General features: G+C 45.1%; 1 long non-coding RNA gene across 2 annotated transcripts in view; it reads left to right on the plus strand.

The window, feature by feature from the left end:
• The window catches only part of LOC102249959, a 99,236-nt gene that overhangs the window by 43,416 nt on the left and 48,490 nt on the right, over nucleotides 1–7,330 (plus strand). Inside the window, exons 1-2 of one of the 2 annotated variants that reach the window (XR_001364116.1) lie at nucleotides 2,156–2,249; nucleotides 3,361–3,569. This is a non-coding gene — a long non-coding RNA (uncharacterized LOC102249959). Of the gene's footprint in view, nucleotides 1–2,155; nucleotides 2,250–3,360; nucleotides 3,570–7,330 lie in introns of those variants that run through there. The other variant, XR_314196.2, reaches the window with a different exon arrangement.

Genomic DNA, 7,330 nt, shown 5'->3' on the forward strand with positions numbered 1-7,330 from the left:
CTGCTTTGTGGCCGCGCTCCCACACCTCCTTGGGGCGCCCTGGAGCTTTATCCTAAGCAAGGAGAAGCAGGAGCTCTCCTCTCAGTTCCCAGGCATAGCTGTGGTTTCTAGAAACCCTCACCTTCACCTGGTCCTGGGCGAGGGTGGGAAGTGGGGAGTGAGACCCATGTGTAGGGGGAACATACATCCCTCTGGTTCGCCTGGGACAGTCCTGGTGTGTGCCTGTGTTCCCAGCATAATTAGTGATAGAACTCCCTTTTACCCTTAACAGTGTCCAGCACATTAAGCTATATGGTCCTCCTCCCACACAGAATCTAAGACACCTGCTCCCTTTCCATCTCTCCTCCCCTCCAACCCAGAGAATCTGTATCTCATTTTGGCTTGGGAAACCTGACCTTCACCATCACATCATATTCTTTCAAATCTAGTGTTTATGGCCTAAATTAATGCTGTGACTCTTTCAAGGCTGGCTTTTGATACTGAAAAGTCCAGATGTTTGAACCTCCTAAAAGCATTTCCTCTGCTTCTCGGATGTAATGACCCTTCTCTGGAATCAATGGAGTCCTCACAGTCTACTTTGGGAAAGGGCCACAGGGTAAAAATAAATTACCAGTAATGAAAGACACATTGTATAGGATTCTAAAACCTTACCTTACCACATCCCCCCTCCCTCTTGTAATCCCCCCGAACCTACAAAGAAAGTTGACTTCTTGTTAGAGGTGTTCTCTGCTACCACACTCCCCAGGACATACAAACTGGACCTAAACCGGGTTCTCTGGGGAGTCAGTTCCACTGCAGGGAACTGGCTGGGCTGCTGGGCTAGGGCCATCTGGGGTGACTTTAACCACACATGGGACAGAGGCCCGTTCTGATCATTAGCACCCCGCAAAGGCCCAGGAGTTAGACTCAACCCTGGGGAGAGGGAGACTCTTAATGGAGTGGGACTACCCTGAAATAACTTGAGTGACGTTTTTCCAATCCAGTGGAATGGGCCCACAGAATAGAAACTAAGTAGACTTGTGAAAAAGTAAAGTCACATTTTTTGCATATTTGAGGTATGGCCCAAGCCTCACTGACCCTACTGCATGTAGGGGTTCATGTGGAAATAATAATAATAACAACAACAACAATAATAATAATACAGTCTGCTCTCCATATCCATGGGTTCCATATTCTCAGATTCAACCAATCATAGATTGCAAATATGCAGCAAAAAAGTTACATTTTTGCTGAAGTCAACTATGTAGACAGGCCTAGGATGATTATGTCTATACTGAGCATGTACAGAGGTTTTTCTTGCCCTTATTCCATAAACAATAAGTATAACAACTATTTATATTATAAGTAATCTAGAGATGATTTAAAGTATATGGGAGGATGTATGTGCATCGTATGCAAATTAGTACACCATTTTATATAAGGTACTTGAGCACCCACGGATTTTGGTATCTGAGGTGGGTCCTGGAACCAATCCCCCATGAATACCGAAGGACAACTGTAATATTTATTGACTGCTTACTATGCACCAAGCTCTGTTCTAAGGGCCTTATATGTTATGCTATAGATACTGTAAGTTGCCCAATTTTACAGAAGAAAATTGAGTCACAGGCATTAAAAAATTGTCTTAGGTCAAAGTACACATCTGCTCTATAGACTGATAAACCCTAGGATGGATTTAGAGTAGGTCACTCCAGGACATGAGAAAACTGATGTGCAGGGATGAGGCAAACTTCTTAGAAATTGTTGATTTAGAAGCAGTAGTGGGCCAAGATGAGACTTCATTAGAAAAAAATGCAATAGTTTGAGAATCTATGCAGGACAGCCAGCAAAAGGAAGGAATTTCGGAGTAAGAAAAGGAGAATTTAAAAGCTCTTCTGTGAATTCCTAAGTGACCTGAACATTGTCCTGGGGACAGACAGGCTTTGTAGCTGGTAGCTCAGAACTTCACACCCTGGACTCCAGCTCTGACCACCAGGTAGAGGACCCCAGGCTGCAGGCAGACTGGCACCCCCTTGACCTGCTTTGAATTCTTGAAGCCACTGCAGACAAGCTGTGCATGGGCAGAAGATTCCAGTTTCCAAAGCTGGAGGGCAAAGCATTCTCCATCCCATAAAGGATGAAATTTTTGTTTTGTTTAGTTTTTGAAACAACCTCTAAACCTTTTCTGGAAGAATAAGTGCCTACTTTGCTTCTGATTGGGTCAGTGGGAAATGGAATATTTGGCAGTGAACTGTCACACAGGATTAAAGGTGAGTATGGGGACTTAGCAAGTTGGAAGGACTTTGAAAACTGCAAGAGTGTTAAGTAGTTGATCCAAAGGGGCTCAGCTTTCCCCCACCCCTTTCTTGGCCAAGGCACAGCGGGAAATGCGGAGGGGGAGAAGGCATGGCTGGACCCGCAGGGTGAGGAATCTACTTGCATCACATGCTCCCTTTGTGGAGAGGCAGCCACTTGTAGCTCCACACTCCCAATTCACTAATAATAACCCCAGGTAAGTGAGGCAGCACAGCTCTCAAATGGGCCTCCTCAGAGGAGGAAAGGCAATGCAGGAGAGAAGACCCCAAAGGGTGCCTGGGCTCATGGGCCTGGGGCATCCTCAGTGTCCCCTGCATCCAGTGAGGCGCAGGAGCAGCTGAGCATTTTCCTGTGTGGCTGAGAGCAGTCAGTGTGCACCCAGCATAGAGAGCCAGCGGACGGCAAGAAGGTGCTGAACCAGAGCCACGGGAGGCCGCCCCAGAGGCCAGCAAAGTCAGGCTTCTTCTGTGGATGTTCAAAGTTCCACACCCCCATTCCCAGAGTGTAGATGCAGCACCAGGAAAGAGAGGGGGAAGCCTCAACTGTTATTAAATCTTAATCTAATTGGCTAAGATTTTATTTTCTCACCTTGCAGAAATGAGTGGTGATGGTCTGAGACTTTATATCTATATCTATATCTATATCTATATCTGTATCTATATCTATATCTATATCTATATCTATATCTATATCTATCATCTATATATATCATCTATCTATATCTATCACTGTTACAAAAAATGAAGTAAAGTTACATTTCTTGTACACCTGAGTTTCAGGCCTGAGTAATTGGTACCCACTCTGTTGATCTGAGAAAGTTTTCTAGAATAGGCCTGTTTGTGCCATGAAAGGAGAACCTGTTATTCTAGAAGGAACTGGGAAGTCACCCCGAGCTGGAAGGCAGATGAGAAGTGTTCTGGTTTGCTAGTGCCTTGTGCATTCAAGCGACTGCATTCTTCTTGATTTGGGGTGTGAGGGGTGGGAGAGTCTTGGATCTCTGTGAGTGAAGGCAATGCTGGTTCCTTGGTCAAGAATTTTTACTAGCATTTTGCTTGTTGTTTGCAGGCAAGAAACAAAGAGAAAAGACAAAAGTGTCTGCTTTTGAACAAGACTTTGAGAGAGCCCTTTGGGTAAAGGACTGTTGGCAGAGATGCTGACAATCTTGTGCAAGAACAGCAGACAGTCTCCTTCAGGCAGCAGATACCCAACTGGAGCGAGGGGCATGGAAAGGAGAACATGACAGCAGGAAGACTTGGCCCTGGAGGCCACAAAAGGTAAGAATGGAAGACACTGAGACCTGGAAATCTGCATTACATGTAATAGGTGTGAAGAGCTGCATGATATTTGGGTGTAAGAACATCCAGTTTGGCCCTAGCCGGTTTGGCTCAGTGAATAGCGTCAGCCTGCGGACTAAAGGGTCCCGGGTTCGATTCTGGTCAAGGGCACATGCCCGGGTTGCAGGCTCAATCCCCAGTAGTGGGTGTGCAGGAGGCAGCTGATCAATGATTCTCTCTCATCATTGATGTTTCTATCTCTCTCTCCCTTCCTCTCTGAAATCAATAATAATAATAAAAAGAACATCCAATTTCTTTACTTTTCTATCTGAAATAAAATCTGGCTTAATGCTCATTGGTTGGCTACAAGGCTATCCTGATCAGTCATTTTTGGAAGGTTGTGCCTCCAGCATTTCCTTCAGATACCCGAATCTCACAAATGGAATCTTGAGTAAAAAGGCAAATGGTTTGGGGTAAGGCGGTTGGTATAATTTTGAGAAGTCCCCTCCACCACTGCTTCTTCTTTTTTTAAAAAATATATATTTCTTTATTGGTTTCAGAGAGGAAGGGAGAGGAGAGAGATAGAAACATCAATGATGAGAGAGAATCATTGATTGGCTGCCTCCTGCATACCCCCACTGGGGATTGAGCCCGCAACCCAGGCATGTGCCCTTGGCCAGAATCGAACCTGGGACCCTTCAGTCCACAGGCCGATGCTCTATCCACTGAACCAAGCCGGCTAGGGCTCCACCACTGCTTCTATGCCTTGGATTCCTGGCCAAGTGTGCCCTGGCCAGGGGAGAAGCACAATGCTGGCGAGAGCACATGCTTGTCACTGTGAGGTCCTTCTCCAGCTGGCGCGGAACTGGCTGCCAACAGACCATTCTTTTCTACTGAGCTACCTGCTTCTGGTGCTGGGATACATACTGGGACTGGGGAATCTCGTGGGCATGCGTCTCCTGGCTTACTTATATCCTATAAGAGGAATTCCTTGGTCAGAAGTAGTATTATGTGGGAGACCATGATAAGAGTGTAAGCCACCCAGCAAGTCCATAGAGAGAGTTCTGGTGGCAGCATGACGACAGCCAGGGAAACAAATCCAAATCCGGAATAAGTGCCTGTTCCAAAGAGAAAAATTTTGGCACCTTCCCTGATGGAATAGGTCCAATGTAATCAGCATGCCACCTGTTAGCTGGCTCCCCCCCAGAATTCCTCTCTGCACTAAATGGCACTGCCAGTCACTCAGTTGTTCAGGTCAAAATCCTCGTAATCCTCTGTCTTTTTTCCTTTCCTTCACAGTATTTACTACAGAAAGATTTAGACAGCACGTGATAAAAATGAGAACTATACATACATTTTTGGATTAAGTGTGGCTAATTGGAAAGAGTTTAGCCTTTGGAGCCCAACAGACTCTGTTACTTAGAAGTGGCATGATCTGAGGCTAGCTTTTAGGTTTTCTGAACCTGTTCTTTTACTGGGAAAGTGACAGTTATAGGACCTATCTTGCAGTGTTGTTAGGAGAATTAAGTGACAAATGTATGAGAAGCACCTCACACAGACTGATACATATCCATTATTGTTGGCTCTCATTCCCCTACTTCCATAGGTTATTGTCAGATTAAATATGTAGAGAGGCTAAGACAAAATAAAACCAGATTGGAGGAACATGCTGGGTGGAAAACCAGATTAAGGCTGAAAAGTAAGAGGTAAATATATAAAATGCAAAAGAAACGGTTTTACTTCAAGTATACCACATAAGCAGAAAGAACTGCTATTGAGAAGGCTGCCCAACAAAGGGCAGGCCAGACCTTCATCTTGCCAGAGCCACCCCTTTCTATAAATGATCAGTTTACTAAAGCCACCATCTTACATGCTGTAGCAAATAGAATTTTTCAAACTGGCAATTGACATCATCACAATGGCCACATTAATGTGGAAAAGGGGGGAAAAAGGAAAAGATTGTTATGAGTGTAGAATGTTTCTTTAAAATGTATATTAATTAAGGAATTCCATTGTCATTTAGAAATCAAACTACATGGGTTGCATAATTTACTCAATTAGATTGGAATTATATCATTTGCATTTTTCAGCAATTACACGTTGATACGACCCAAATGATCTGGTTGAGAATCAGTGTTTGGATATAGAATTGGTTGATTCCAGGGATTGTTAGGTCAATAATTAACTCTATTTCTCATTCAAATTCAGATCTGAAGAGTCACTAAGTCAAAATTTTTAGTCTATCAACTGCAGTTCTGTGGACAACTAGCGTTTGCATCCTTTGATCTTCGACCTAGCATTCTAAGTGACTCTCTACTCCCTAGGGGGAACTCTAGCTTAGGTGTCCCTGTGTGGAACTGCTATAAACCTAAGTGTTCAATCTGATACTTAAGAATCTTTATATAAGAACTTTGTGCTTGTGTATGTAAAAAATACATACCTCCATACAGTAAAAAGTGAATGTGCATCTTTCCCTTTCCTTCACCAGTCTCTCTTCCCAGAACAAAACACCTCCAATCATGTAACATATATGTTGAGAGTTTTTATATGATTATACTTTTTATACACATATTACTCAACAAATTGATTTTTTCAGTTAACTGTGATAAATATTCTTATACACATATTTTTAAATTACTTTTGCTAATGTTTTTATAGGACAGAAGAAGTGAGAATGAGGGATCATGTAAGATAGTCATGTACAATTATGATTGGCCTAACTGGTCTCCAAAAGTTGTATCAGTTTACACTCCAGCCAACAGTGTACATGACAGTTCATTTCCCCAAACTTTAGCCCCAAGTGTATTTCAAATTTAAAGGTGAATATAATTAATATTTGACACATTGAATTATGGAATTAAGAGTGCTTACCCCAAAGGCTCACAAGGGCAGAGACCATCTACACTAATAAAAGATAAAGATGCTAATTGACTGTACCTTTGCTATGCCCTAGGCCACACCCACCAGCCAATCAGAGCAATTATATGCAAATTAACCCAACCAAGATGGTGGCCGGCAGCCACTGAGCTGGAGCAAGCAGGAGGCTTGGCTGTCCGGGTGATGGAGGAAGCCAAGCTTCCTACCTGCCCTGCGCGGGCTGTGGCCTCTGCTGATGGCAACAAAGTTTCAATTATAGAAGACAAATAAATCCCAGATACCTGCTTCCAGCCAGATTCCACTGGAAGCTTGAGTGGCTGGGGGCCGTGGCCAACCTGCAAACAGCCATCAGCCCCTCACCCAGGATGGCCACACCCTCATGGGGTGAGGGTCCCCACTGGGGGGCTTAGCCAGCCTGAAAATGGCCCTCAGCCCCTCACCCAGACTGGCCAGGCACCCCAGTGAGGACCCCCACACTGAAGGGGCTGTGGCCAGCCTGCAACCAGCCATCAGCCACTCACTCAGGCTGGCCACACCCTCAGGGGCTAGGGGTCCCTGCTGGGGGCTTGGCCAGCCTGCAAACAGCCATTAACCCCTCATCCAGATTGGCCAGGCACCCCAGCAGGACTCCCCCACTCTGAAGGGGGTGTGGCCATCCTGAAAATGGCCTTCAGCCCCTCACCCAGGCTGGCCAGGCACTCCTATATAATAAAAGGGTAATATGCAAATTGACCCTAACAGCAGAACCACTGGGAATGACTGGTCACTAGGACACACACTGACCACCAGGGGGCAGACGCTCAATGCAGGAGCTGCCCCCTGGTGGTCAGTGCGCTCCCACAGGGGGAGCTCTGCTCAGCCACAAGCCAGGCTGATGGCTGCCA

This window comes from Myotis brandtii, unplaced genomic scaffold (assembly GCF_000412655.1).
Source record: "Myotis brandtii unplaced genomic scaffold, ASM41265v1 scaffold49, whole genome shotgun sequence".
Lineage (NCBI taxonomy): Eukaryota > Metazoa > Chordata > Mammalia > Chiroptera > Vespertilionidae > Myotis > Myotis brandtii.